Source organism: Ranitomeya imitator, chromosome 8 (assembly GCF_032444005.1).
Source record: "Ranitomeya imitator isolate aRanImi1 chromosome 8, aRanImi1.pri, whole genome shotgun sequence".
Lineage (NCBI taxonomy): Eukaryota > Metazoa > Chordata > Amphibia > Anura > Dendrobatidae > Ranitomeya > Ranitomeya imitator.
In genome coordinates this window covers 44,091,994-44,107,250 of record NC_091289.1, presented here as the reverse complement: position 1 = coordinate 44,107,250, position 15,257 = coordinate 44,091,994, and the positions used below count along the sequence as shown (strand labels likewise).

The 15,257-nt window shown below is 42.0% G+C and overlaps 1 protein-coding gene across 1 annotated transcript in view; it reads right to left on the bottom strand.

Annotated features, from left to right (window-relative positions):
* Positions 1-3,208, bottom strand: part of LOC138647650 (histone deacetylase 11-like) — a 73,318-nt gene extending 70,110 nt beyond the window's left edge. Inside the window, exon 1 of the mRNA XM_069736815.1 lies at positions 2,993-3,208. The gene's annotated coding sequence lies outside the window, so the exon portion shown is untranslated. The remainder of the gene's footprint in view (positions 1-2,992) is intronic.
* Positions 3,209-15,257: the final 12,049 nt, after the last annotated feature.

The following is a 15,257-nucleotide window of genomic DNA, read 5'->3' as shown; positions in this document are numbered from 1 at the left end:
AGCAAAAGGTGGCTACTTTGAAGAACTTAGAATATGAGACATATTTTCAGTTGTTTCACTCTTTTTTGTTAAGTATATAATTCCACATGTGTTAATTCATAGTTTTGATGCCTTCAGACACACACACACACACACTGGCTTGCAAAAGTGTTCACCTCCCCCCTTGCCATTTTTTGTATTTTGCTACCTCACAACATGTAATTTCACTGTTTTTTTCTTGACGGTTTGCATCAGTTCATGTAATGAATAGTCCTACAACTATGATCATTTGGTTTTTTTTTGTAAGGCAAATAACTACTAGGACAAAATAACTGAAAACTTCAGTGTGCATAACTTTGCATCGCCTTAAAGTCAGTACTTTGTAGAGCCTTCTTTGGCGGTAATTACAGCTGCAAATCGCTTTGGATAAGTCTCTATGAGTTTTCCACATCTGGCAATTGAGATTTTTGCCCATTCCTTAAAGGGACTCTGTCACCTGAATTTGGAGGGAACAATCTTCAGCCATAGGGGCGGGGTTTTCGGGTGTTTGATTCACCCATTCCTTACCCGCTGGCTGCATGCTGGCTGCAATATTGGATTGAAGTTCATTCTCTGTCCTCCATAGTACACGCTTGCGCAAGGTAAGATTGCCTTGTGCAGGCATGTACTACGGAGGACAGAGAATGAACTTCAATCCAATATTGCAGCCAGCATGCAGCCAGCGGGTAAGGAAAGGGTGAATCAAACACCCGAAAACCCCGCCCCTATGGCTGAAGATTTTTCCCTCCAAATTCAGGTGACAGAGTCCCTTTAAGGCAAAACTGCTCCAGCTCCTTCAAGTTAGATAGTTTCGTCTGGTGAATAGCAATCTTCAAGTCAGACCACAGATTCTCAATTGGATTAAGGTCTGGGCTTTGACTAGACCACTCCAAAACATTTACACGTTTCCCCTTAAATCACTCGATTGTTACTTTAGCAGTATGCTTTGGGTCATTGTCTTGTTGGAAGGTGAACCTCTATCCCAGCCTCAAATCACTGACAAACAGGTTTTGCTAAAAAATATCCCTGAATTTCACGCCATCCATCATCCCCTCGGACATTTTCCCTGTCCATGCTGCCGTAAAACACCACCATATTTCACTGTGGGGATGGTGTTCTTGGGGCGATGAGCTGTGTTAGTTTGGCGACAGACATAGCTTTTACCTTGCTGGCCAAAAAGTTCAATTGTGGTCTCATTTGACCACAGCGGCCTCCATACATTTGGGGAGTCTCCCATGTGTTTTGGCAAACTCATAACGAGCCTTACAATTTTTGTGTGTAAGAAAAGGCTTTTTTCTGCCCACTTTTCCATATCGGCCACCTCTGTGGAGTGTATGGCTTATTGTGGTGGTATGGACAGATCCTCCAGTCTCTGCTTGAGAACTCTGCAGCTCCTTCAGTGTTACCTTTGGTCTCTGTGCTGCCTCTCTGATTAATGCCCTTCTTGCCTGGGCTGACAGTTTTAGTGGGCAGCCATATCTTGGCAGGTTTGTTGTGGTACCGTTTTCTGTCCATTTGATGGTGCTCTGGGGATCATTAGAGATTGGGATATTTTATTATAACTAGTGATAAGCGAGCATGCTCGGTTGTTCTCCGAGTATTTTGGGTGTGCTCGTAGATTATGTTTATGTACCCACAGCTGCATGTTTTGCGGCTGCTAGACAGCCTGAATACATGTGGGGATTCCCTAATAAACAGGCAATCCCTGCATGTGTTCAGGTTGTCTTACAGCCACAAATCGGAAATCTCAAGTAACGAGCACACTCGCTCATCACTAATTATAACCCAACACTGACTTGTACTTCTCAACAACTTGACTTGTTTGGAGATCTCCTTGGTCTTCATGGTGTTTGGTTAGTGGTGCCTCTTGTTCATGGTGTTTGGTTAGTGGTGCCTCTTGTTCATGGTGTTTGGTTAGTGGTGCCTCTTATTCATGGTGTTTGGTTAGTGGTGCCTCTTGTTCATGGTGTTTGGTTAGTCATGGTGTTTGGTTAGTGGTGCCTCTTGTTCATGGTGTTTGGTTAGTGGTGCCTCTTGTTCATGGTGTTTGGTTAGTGGTGCCTCCTGTTCATGGTATTTGGTTAGTAGTGCCTCTTGTTCATGGTGTCTGGTTAGTAGTGACTCTTGTTCATGGTGTTTGGTTAGTGGTGCCTCCTGTTCATGGTGTTTGGTTAGTGGTGCCTCTTATTCATGGTGTTTGGTTAGTGGTGCCTCTTGTTCATGGTGTTTGGTTAGTGCTGCCTCCTGTTCATGGTATTTGGTTAGTAGTGCCTCTTGTTCATGGTGTCTGCTTAGTGGTGAGTCTTGTTCATGGTGTTTGGTTAGTGGTGCCTCCTGTTCATGGTGTTTGGTTAGTGGTGCCTCTTATTCATGGTGTTTGGTTAGTGGTGACTCTTGTTCATGGTGTTTGGTTAGTGGTGCCTCTTGTTAAAGGTGTTGCAGCCTCTGTGACCTTTCAGAGAAGGTAATGTGAACTTCCTGTCACTAAGCATGTGACTTATGAAGATAACTGCTTGCACCAGAATTAAAAAAAAAGCTTCATAGCAAAAGGGTTGAATACATCTGCACGTGCCAATTTTTAGCTATTTGATCCTATAAATGTAATTTATGCCTATATTTTTTCACACTTTACTATTAGACTATTTAGTGCTGATGCATCACACATAAATCGGATTACAATAATATTTAAACACAGCTTGTAATGTAACAAAAAAGGTAAAAAGCCAAAGGGGGTGAATACTTCCGTAAGCCCCTGTATGGTTTTTATATTTATAAATCTGGAAAACACTATTCATTTCCTCTGCAGTGTCACTAGAGAAGAAATAAAGTCTAGCCAAATTCTATACTATGGATTCCTAGTCGATCTGTGTGCTGGCGAATGGCCCTGTGTATGACGTCATAATACAGGATTAGTGCATATTGCAAAGCAATGTAATGAAAGAATGTTAGGCTACAAGAGCCTCAGCCAGCTCACCGACAACCACAGGTGCTCGGAACTCCGTCTTGACTGGGACAAGTGGTAATTAAAGTTGAAAAAAAGGTGTTCCAGCTCCTTAAAATTCAAAACTCTTTATTAATCCATATAAAACTTCTTCATTTGCATGAATCCTTGAACATACAGGATGCGAACATACAGGACAAACAGGTTAAAGCGATGCATTTCGATCTAAAAGGATCTTAATCATAGCTTGGCTCTAAGTTCACCATGACGCCCTTTTTGTAGTTTGCAATAGCCTATCACTTTAGCTTAGTTAATCACCTGATAAGACTCAAAGGTCCTGAACGAAATCTGACCTTATACGAACTGTACTAGCAGGCTGTTACTGATGTAATCTAAAAATATAATAATAGCAACCGTGATGTTACAAAAGTTATTTAACAATAATGATACTTTATCTCGTTTTTCTTATTGAGGCCGTTTGGATGTCTGGTTTGCAGATTATATATCCAAGACGCCTCCCTCGTGAGCAGGTGTCTTTTGACATCTCCTCCCCGCTGAGGAGTTTTTAATTGTTCCATTCCTTGAATTTTCATTGCTGAAATGTTGCCTCTGTGGTGTGTGATAAAGTGTATTGCATCCTTTGAGATGTCAGGATTATTTACATTATAATTACCTATATCTCTCAGGTGTTCCGATAGTCTTGTTTTTAATTTTCTCGTGGTGCATCCTACATATGATAACTGACACTCCGTGCAATCTATTTTATACACTACATTTTTAGTATGGCAATTAATTTTGATATTATAGGTCTTAGATTGGTCTGCATTTTTGAAAGTTTTACTAATTTGTCCAGAAAGACAAGTACTTAAACTCCGCATTTAAAAAAGCCCTTACAATCTAACCAAGTTTTTGATGTGGGTCTAAAGGTACCGTCACACTAGACGATATCGCTAGCGATCCGTGACGTTGCAGCGTCCTGGCTAGCGATATCGTCCAGTGTGACAGGCAGCAGCGATCAGGATCCTGCTGTGATGTCGCTGGTCGGGGAAGAAAGTCCAGAACTTTGTTTCGTCGCTGGACTCCCCGCAGACATCGCTGAGTCGGCGTGTGTGACACCGATTCAGCGATGTCTTCGCTGGTAACCAGGGTAAACATCGGGTTACTAAGCGCAGGGCCGCGCTTAGTAACCCGATGTTTACCCTGGTTACCATCGTTAAAGTAAAAAAAACAACCACTACATACTTACCTACCGCTGTCTGTCCCCGGCGCTCTGCTTCTCTGTACTGGCTGTGAGCACAGCGGCCGGAAAGTAGAGCGATGACGTCACCGCTCTGCTTTCCGGCTGCCCGGTGCTCACAGCCAGTACAGAGAAGCAGAGCGCCGGGGACAGACAGCGGTAGGTAAGTATGTAGTGGTTGTTTTTTTTACTTTAACGATGGTAACCAGGGTAAACATCGGGTTACTAAGCGCGGCCCTGCGCTTAGTAACCCGATGTTTACCCTGGTTACCGGGGACCTCGGGATCGTTGGTCGCTGGAGAGCTGTCTGTGTGACAGCTCTCCAGCGACCAAACAGCGACGCTGCAGCGATCCGGATCGTTGTCGGTATCGCTGCAGCGTCGCTTAGTGTGACGGTACCTTAAACCAGAGGTCTCAGGGTATGTGCACACGTTCAGGTTTTTTTCGCGATAAAAACGCTATAAAAATGCAGACATATGCATCCTATCATTTAGAATGCATTCTGCAATTTTTGTGCACATGATGCGTTTTGTTTTTCCGCGAAAAAAAACGCATCGTGGTAAAAAAAAAAGCAGCACGTTCATTAATTTTGTGGGTTTTTTTAGCGATTTTCCCGCTATTCTATGCATTGGGAAAAAAACGAAAAAAAAAAAACGCACAAAAAACACAAAAAACGCATTAAAAAAATGCAAAAAAACCACATGCGGATTTCTGGCAGAAATGTCCGTTTTTTGTCAGGAAATTTCTGAAAGAAATCCTGACGTAACCTGAATGTGAATTTTTCCTGGTTTATTTGTGTCTAGAGCAGGGGTCTCAAACTGCATTCCTCGAGGGCTGCAAACAGGTCATGTTTTCAGGATTTCCTTCCATTGCACAGGTGATAATTTAATCACCTGCAGAGAATGATTCCAGCTCCTGAAAACACGCATGGTTTGATGCCCTCGAGGAATGCAGTTTGAGACCCCTGCTCTAGACACAAATAAACCAGGAGAAATTTTACTCCCAATTGTTGGTGCTCTCCTGGCAACTACGTTTATGCCATCCTTTAATATATCTGACAGAGTATTATCTTCATACAGTATGGGCAGTCGTTTCTGAATTATATTTTTTATATGATTGGATTGTGGACTAAATTGTAAGCATACGAAGGGATTATTCTTTCTTTTTTCTTTTCTTTGTTTTTCCATTAAACTTGGCACCAACAGATTTTCTCTTTTTTTGTTGTCCACTATTTGTTGTGCTCTTTTTAAGGACCAATTTGGATATTTTCGCTTTCCCAGTTTCTTTTGTAATTCAATAACCTCTCTATTCATGTCAACTTGTCTACTGCAATTCCTTTTTAACCTTGTATATTCCCCGTATTGATTTTAGAGTGTGTTTTGGATGATTGCTTTTAGCATGTAGAACAGTATTTCCACTGATAGGTTTCACATGCGTTTTGCTAATTATTGTTTGGCTCTCAGCCCCAATCAGCTCTAAATCTAAAAATGATACTTGATGTTTATTGTGTTTAAAGGTAAATCTAATACCATAATCATTCGAATTGAAATAATCGATGAAATTTGGTATGGTAGATACATTACACCCCCCATCCAAAACACACTCTGAAATCAATACCAGTGGGGGAATATACAAGGTTGAAAAGGAATTGCAGTAGACAATGGCTGGGGTGGAAAAAGAGGGAACGCATGAAACCAACGAGTAGTAATATAGATGTTATAGCATGTGGCAGACCAAAGGGTCCTTAGGCATTAGATAAGTGATGCTGAGGATCTGTTTATACCAAGGAAGGTGACGGGCACAAGGGGGCATTCTTTGCGTCTGGAGGATAGAAGGTTTTTCCACCAACATAGAAGAGGATTCTTTACTGTTAGGGCAGTGAGAATCTGGAATTGCTTGCCTGAGGAGGTGGTGATGGGGAACTCAGTCGAGGGGTTCAAGAGAGGCCTAGATGTCTTCCTGGAGCAGAACAATATTGTATCATACAATTATTAGGTTCTGTAGAAGGACGTAGATCTGGGGATTTATTATGATGGAATATAGGCTGAACTGGACGGCCTTACTAACTATGTTACTATGTTACTATGTTAATATTAACCCCTATCTGACCTTGGACGGGATAGTACGTCCGAGGTCAGATCCCCTGCTTTGATGCAGGGCTCCGCGGTGAGCCCGCATCAAAGCCGGGACATGTCAGCTGTTTTGAACAGCTGACATGTGCCCGTAATAGGCGCGGGCAGAATCGCGATCTGCCCGCACCTATTAACTAGTTAAATGCCGCAGTCAAACGCAGACAGCGGCATTTAACTACCGCTTCCGGCCGGGCGGCCGGAAATGACGTCATCGCCGACCCCCGTCACATGATCGGGGGTCGCCGATGCGTCAGGATGGTAACCATAGAGGTCCTAGAGACCTCTATGGTTACTGATCACCGGTAGCTGTGAGCGGCACCCTGTGGTCGGCGCTCACAGCACACCTCTATTTCTGCTACATAGCAGCGATCAGCAGATCGCTGCTATGTAGCAGAGGCGATCGAGTTGAGCCTGCTTCTAGCCTCCCATGGAGGCTATTGAAGCATGGCAAAAGTAAAAAAAAAAAGTTAAAAAAAATGTGAAAAAAATATAAAAATATAAAAGTTTAAATCACCCCCCTTTCGCCCCAATCAAAATAAATCAATAAAAAAAATTCAAATCTACGCATATTTGGTATTGCCGCGTTCAGAATCGCCCAATCTATCAATGAAAAAAAAGCATTAACCTGATCGCTAAACGGCGTAGCGAGAAAAAAAATTCGAAACGCCAGAATTACATTTTTTAGGTATTTTTTAAAATGCAATAACGGGTGATCAAAAGAACGTATCTGCACCAAAATGCTATCATTAAAAACGCCAGCTCGGCACGCAAAAAATAAGCCCTCAACCGACCCCAGATCATGAAAAATGGAGACGCTACAAGTATCGGAAAATGGCACAATTTTTTTTATTTTTTTTTAGCAAAGTTTGGAATTTTTTTTCACCACTTAGATAAAAAATAACCTAGTCATGTTAGGTGTCTATGAACTCGTACTGACCTGGAGAATCATAATGGCAGGTCAGTTTTAGCATTTAGTGAACCTAGCAAAAAAGCCAAACAAAAAACAAGTGTGGGATTGCACTTTTTTTTGCAATTTCACCGCACTTGGAATTTTTTTCCCGTTTTCTAGTACACGACATGCTAAAACCAATGATGTCGTTCAAAAGTACAACTCGTCCCGCAAAAAATAAGCCCTCACATGGCCAAATTGACGGAAAAATAAAAAAGTTATGGCTCTGGGAAGGAGGGGAGTGAAAAACGAACACGGAAAAACGAAAAATCCCAAGGTCATGAAGGGGTTAAGGAAGCCTTAAAGGTGAGGAATGGCACAAATGAGTCCCAGGATTATATAAGAATACAAGAAGAAGATATACTGGAGAGTAGAATATCCAAATATGGTGAATAAATAAAAAAAGGTGAAAAATGAATAGATTGAGGCATATACAGACCTTAAACTGGGATAGAGTAACCTTTTTTTTTTATAATAAAAGAAACAAATAGGGGGGAGGAAGATAAAGGGGACAATCAAGATATTCAACATGTCCCTGTTGGGACCATGTGCAGTAAGGACATATTAGTTGCTAAGGGATAAATAAATAAAGTGATTAGTAATTGGGTTGGGGATAAATAAATAAGGTGATAAGTGATTGGGTTGGGGTGTATAACAGACCGTTAAACTGGGCCAAGGTGGAGGGAAGAAAGAGAGGAAAAGGAGGTGAAGGGGGGCAATACAAAAATGTCTCTATAAAGCTATGTGAAGTAAAGGCATGTAAACATTAAACTAATCTTATCAAGTACCCTTGAAAAGACATGTAAACATTAAGACACGTAAACATTAATAAGACATGTAAACAGTAAACTAATCTTATCAAGTACCCTTGATATGATTACAGGACTAATGAGACATAATGAGTGCAAAAAATAAAAGCCAAGTGAACATGTGATAGAGGTGGTACATACAGATAGCGAACTATCTTTTATCCTTTTTCTTTTTTCTCTCTCCCCCCCAGTCCATACATTTCATGATATTGAGTGCGGTGACTTTTCATTCATCATTTCTTCTTACTCTCCACTAGTAGTAAAGACCATACATCCATGGAAAGCCGACTCCACCAACCGCAAGGGAGCCAAGAAAACATCATAAAGGCATCACCAGGAGGACGTTCGGAGAGCAAAGGCAGCGCCGCAAAGACATCCGACACCGGAAGACAGCACCAAATCGTAAGTAAGCCTGAAGTAGAAAGAAGATGATTTTTATATCTTGATATATGTCATATGTATCATTAAGAAGGAAGGGAATAAAGGGACCAGGAAAGAAATTAAAAACGAGGCTAAAAATTGAATAATTAAAAACACCTTAAAATCAAGTCCGAGAATGAGGAAATGCAATTACAGAAAGGAACTGAAGCCAAAACTTTCATTAAGGCCGCGTGGGGTGATTGTACCTAGATGATATATCCATTTTCTTTCAAGTTGAGCTAAAGATTTTGCCAAATCACCTCCACATGTGCCTAGATCGATTTGATCAATTGCTTTGAAAAAAAGGCCTTTAGGATTACAGTCATGGTGGATTTTAAAATGGCGTGGTATTGTTTTTAAAAGGGAAAGGTCATTGATTGTTTTAGCTTTCTCAATGTCGCGGATGTGTTCACGTACTCGGATTTTTACTTCTCGGGTAGTCAGTCCAATATATATTAGATTACATGAACATGACCCCCAGTGAAGAACAGGGGAGATTTTTTCTGATGTCAAAATTCCTAGATCCCTCAGATTTGGTGAAGGAGTGTGCTTATCTAATATTTAAGCATGCTTTACAGATCCTGCAGGGTAAAAAACATGTTGTAGAGGCTTATGTATAGATTTTGGAACCGGGTCATAATGGCTATGTACCAATAGATATAGTAAATTACGGCTTCTTCTTGCTACCATAGATGGAGAGAGGAGGGCGGATTTTCTGTAGTACAGGGTCAGTCATGAGAATATTCCAATGTTTTTTAAAAATTGATTTTATGTCATTCCGATGATTATTGTATGTACAGATAAATCTCACCTGATCATTGTTTCCTTGTGTTTATTTTGGAAGAGGAATAAAGAAGTTGTTCCCTGGGGATATTTTTGGCCCTCCTATAACCATTTTTTATGCTCCGTTTACTGTATCCACGATTCAGAAATCTTTTTGTGAGATGAGCTGCTTGATTCTCAAAGTTTGAATTTTCGGAGCAAATTCGCTTTGCCCTTAGAAATTGACCTACTGGTATGCCCTTAATAGTCGCTGGTGGGTGGGAGGAAGTGGCGTGTAGTAGAGAATTAGTGGCTGTGGGCTTTCTGTACAGATTAGTGCTAATTACGCCATCAGTGGAGATATTTATTTTAATATCCAGGAATTCTAATTCTCTTCCACATTTATACGTCAGAGAAATGTTGAGGTTGTTATTATTTAATTTAGCCATTAATCTATGGAGATCATCCACTGTTCCCTCCCATACAAACCATACATCATCGATGTATCTCATCCAACCCTGTACCCCTTGTATTTCCGGGATGGTGTCCCACTGAAAAATTTCCCTCTCCCTTGCCCCCCCCATATGAGGGGGCACAAGAGGCCCCCATAGCGGTACCTTGTGTCTGTAGGTAGGTATGTTTATTGAAGGTGAAGATGTTGTGGGTCAGGACGAACTCCAAGAGGGTAAGGATTAGATTGATCATCTCTGGATCCAAATTACTGGTTTGAAGATGCCATGCAACTGCCTTGAGGCCATCCTCGTGTCTGATGGAAGTGTATAAGGCCTCTACATCTGCAGTTACCATCAGTATATGGTCCTCTAAGTAAAGGTTATTGAGTTTTTGGAGGGCCGATGTAGTGTCCTGGATATAAGATGGCAAAGTTGATACTATGGGTTTTAGGCAGAAATCAATTAAATCTGAGATAACTTCACATAAGCCACCGTTACCAGAAATGATTGGTCTTCCTGGGGGATCTAATGGATCCTTGTCAAGTTTCGGGATCAAATATAGAGTTGGTAGTTTTGGATGGAGATTTTGAATTGTTTCTACCATTTTTTTGGTGATAATTCCTTGTTCAAATGCTTTTTCTATTATATCTAAAAGTTCAGCTTGGTATTTGGAAAGGGGGTTGTACGATAGTTTCTTGTAACAATAGGGGGCATTGAGTAGTTTATATGATTGTTTTTCGTACATATTAGCAGACCATATTACCAAATTGCCACCCTTGTCAGCCGGCTTAAAAACCACATCTTTGCAGGATTGTAAGTGAATCAAGGCTTGTTTCTCCTCTTTTTTTAAATTGGAATTACAAGATGGTTTTTGGGCTAGGGCTTCAATTTCAGTAGTAAGGACTTTGGTAAAGACCTCAATAGCTGAACATGTATTTATGGGAGGAAATTTTCAAGATTTATTGAACAGTTTGTGTGGGAAATTACTTACCTGAGATGGTGCGTTCTCCTGTAAGAGTTCCTCCAATTTTCTTACCGCTTCCCTTTCTTCCACTCTGGAAAATGTATCGCTCATGTCATTTTTATAGTGGAGTTTTTTAAGAATGAGCTTCCTGGAGAAGAGGTGTAGGTCCCTCACCGCAGTGAAGGTATCCAACCGACATGTGGGTGAGAAGGTCAAGCCTCTCTCCAGGAGTCTCACTTTGGCCATGGATAACTCATGTCTAGATAAGTTGATTACCTTCAATTGGTCTCCCTGAGTACGGAGAGCTTTAGACCTTGTAAAGATGTCGGGCAATCTTCTGTCTGTCCTGGAAGTCTCCCCCAGTGGTGTTAACTCCATCACTTAACGAGGTGTTGTTATCAGAGGTGGATATGGCTGAACTTACAGAGGGACTTCTCTGGTGCGTGGACTGTGTTGTTTTCTTGTCACTCGATTTACTCCTATTAGGAGGATTTTGTTTCTTATTTTGCCACCGATAGATTTTATCAGTATCGTAATCATTTAAATCCCTCTGAAATTTTTTAATTTTGTTTTGACAGACATCATTTTCCCATTTATCCACATCCTTGTTGATTTCAATCATAATTTTATCAAAATTTTCCACTAGGATGTCTTTCATAAGTCATTTTTCACATTCTTCAATCTCTGACTCAATGGATTTTAATGACATGGTGTTCTTGTCAATAATAATCTGGATAAAATCCAGAGAACATGTAGTAGCTGCTGAAGTCCATCGTTTGATAACAATATCGTCCTCTAGTTCAAAGGAAGGGTACAGTTGTACTCTTAATCCTCTGGGAATTATTTGTTTATCCATGTAATTTTCCAAGGCCGATCTATTCCACCATTGCCGTATTTTTTTGTATAATGCATGTCTGTATTGTCTAATCAAATCTTTATTAAGTGTAACTGCATTCTCAGTAGTATTGGAGGCCCCCTGTCTAAACAAATCAGATGCCTTAGCTTGCCAGGTTTTTTTCCCTGGCCTTAAAGTCCATTTTGTAGAAAGTGCGGACAATCTGTTTGTAGAACACAGAAAAGATCATTATTCCCATAGTCCTATGTTTAGCAGCGGCTAAAGTCACTTCAAAAGTATGTCAAAAACATATTCTAATATGGTGGGTGCCATAAAAGAAAAGAAGTGATGAAAGAATGTAATTAAAAACTATATATTTATTTATAAATAATTAAAATATTAGTTAACACATACAGACAAAAACGGGGGAACGGAAAACTTCCAAATACATGGGGAGACTTGTCCAGCACAAATCCAAACAATGCTGTAAGCTATAGGTATTCAGATCTTAGTACAGCTATAATTAGTAATTACAGCAAAAAAGGAATAAAGTGCACAGTGACAGTATATATCCTTTGGGAAAATGGCTGCCGCGATCTCTTGTGCGCACGCGCGGCATCCCGCGGCCATTTTCCTGAAGCCCCGTGCAGCAGAGCACTCCATCTGCGTACGCGCGGCCCCAGGAAGATGGCCGCCCCCACCGATGAAAGGGATAATAGCGCAGATCGCGCGCTGTTTCTTCACGTGCGCGCAGGGAATTTGGAACTTGGACATGCGCACACCACTACGCCACCAACGGAAAGCTGGGGAAGAAAAGAGCGATGTCACCACGCCCACCTGACCAGACCAGCCTGATTGACAGGCGAAAACGGCGACTTTGGTAATGTATTTCTCAGCATAGGTGGGGAATCTGGGTACACTACATACACTATAGTAACACACAGCGCAGGCCCTATTTAACAGTATTTATATCTCAATCTGAAAAAACGGGGTGACAGGTTCCCTTTAAGTGATCTATGTCCTGAGTTGCTCATGTGGTCTCTTCTATGTAGGAGAGACCGCAATGGAGGTGAAAGCAAGAATAAGCAAACATAAGAGCACGATCAGGACTGGACTGACTGAACTTCCCGTGCCGAGACATTTCCGTGATATGGGTCACTCAGTTAATCAATTGAGATATAGGGTTATAGATGATGTGCCTGTTTTGAAATGGGTGGGGATCGGATCTCCATTCTAAAGAAAAAAGAATTGAGATGGATCTTTGAACTAGATACTCTTCAGCCAAATGGTATGAATATTGAATACAATCAGAGTTGTTTACTATAAAAATATGTGAACCAAAAAAGAAGCAGAGCTGCACAGCTATAAATCCGGAGTTAGGCTACGTTCACATTTGCGTTGTTGTGTGCTGTGTCGGCGACGCAACGCACAACGCACGCAAAAACGCATGCAAAACGCAGCAAAACGCTGCGTTTTGTGATGCATGCGTTCATTTTTATAGCGCAAAAAAAAATGCAACAAGCAGCGTCCTCTGCGCCCTGACGCTTGCGCCCAAAAAACGCATGCGTCACAAAATGCAACACAACGCATGTCCATGCGCCCCCATGTTAAATATAGGGGCGCATGACGCATGCGTCGCCGCGGTTGCGCCCGACGCACCGCAAATGTGAACGTAGCCTTAGCCGCAGCCCATATGGGGTGAAGTAAGGAACCTGGCAGCATCACTGGGGTGCTCGCATTAGAAAAAGCGAAATGAAACAAGCACTGGAACACCGAAAAAATGCGGCAGCACTCACCAGCCCTGGAGTGATCTGAGTCCTTTATTGAGACATCGTTAAAATAACATCATCACGGCTCGGGGGGGGGGTGCAGATGAAAAGGAGGTGTGCAGGGGATGACAATGGCCGTTTCGCGCCAAAGGCAGCGCTTCCACGATGTCTCAATAAAGGACTCAGATCACTCCAGGACTGGTGAGTGCTGCCGCATTTTTTCTGTGTTCCAATAAAAATATGTGAGCTCTGGATATATCTATTGTGGTTCCTCTTTGGTATATTGTTTTTAACCTATTTATATATGTATTTGGTTCCTTGTGGGAGCTCTATTATTTTGCTGATAGGGATAGGACAGTGTAGGTGGGGGTGGCATATGGTGACCTTCACATGGGGCAATGTCTATATGCATATTTGGGACAATATCCCTTTATTTGGGATTATATTTATGATATAGTGACGTCTATATACATGTCTCCCTGATATCCCTGTATCCGCATATATATTTCTGTAGTTTTATGCTTGTAATTGTTATTTGCCCAGCAGGGACATTCTCCCTGACAGGGTATGTAGGTGTGTTAATTCTGAGATTATGTCTGGAGTGGAGGTGGTTTAGAATACACGAGCTATTTCAATGGCCACGTTAAGCTGAGTGTGCTGGGATAGTACCAGCATAGGAGACTGGCTGGGAATCCCTGGTAATCATTGAGAAAGCTTCCCTATTCTCTTGGGTATTGACTATGCTCTTAGCCCCCTGAAAAGCTTATGTCCCCTGTATAAGCCAGGGATTGTGTCCACGTTGATTGTTAGTATTGTATTGCAATATATATTTTGTGGGGTCCCATGGGTAGTAATGTTAAGGATGAAGTGTATGTATATTTTTGCATCCTTTTTAATGGTCTGTTTTAGATTTGTATATCCTCCACAGACACTCTCCTGTCTGTATATTAGGTTGTTTTTCTGCTATCCCCCGTAATGAGCTCTCTGCCTGTGCAGTCATAATATAGTGTCTGGATTACGGCACATGGAAGCGGTAATGTTAATCGTTGGAGTTTGAAATAATCTATGTGATAATAGAGATGGTTCCGGGAGTGTCATGTGATGCCAGGATCTGCATAATCGTGACAACACTCAGGATGGAGCAAGAGAGAAATAATTGAGAACTACTATTGCTGGACATTGACCTGCGCAGTAAGGATGGATGCTGGACATTATGACCTGCGCAGTAAGGATGGATACCGGATATTATGACCTGCGCAGTAAGGATGGATGCCGGACATTATGACCTGCGCAATAAGGATGGATGCCAGACATTATGACCTGCGCAGTAAGGATGGATGCCGGACATTATGACCTGCGCAGTAAGGATGGATGCCGGACATTATGACCTGCGCAGTAAGGATGGATGCCGAACATTATGACCTGTGCAATAAGGATGGATACCGGACATTATGACCTGCGCAATAAGGATGGATGCCGGACATTATGACCTGCGCAGTAAGGATGGATGCCGGACATTATGACCTGCGCAATAAGGATGAATGCCGCACATTATGACCTGCGCAATAAGGATGGATGCCGGACATTATGACCTGCGCAATAAGGATGGATACCGGACATTATGACCTGCGCAGTAAGGATGGATGCCGGACATTATGACCTGCGCAGTAAGGATGGATGCCGGACATTATGACCTGCGCAATAAGGATGGATGCCGGACATTATGACCTGCGCAATAAGGATGGATACTGGACATTATGACCTGCGCAATAAGGATGGATGCCGGACATTATCACCTGCGCAATAAGGATGGATGCCGGACGCTGACATGCGCACTGGGGATGGATGACACAGCATGGAACCTTGCGACCCCTGTAGAAGCCGCAGGAGAACTATGACTTGCACAGCTCTGTGTATCAGGAGAGCGCCGACAGGTGACGTACTGTGCTTCACTATGATTGGACTGGGG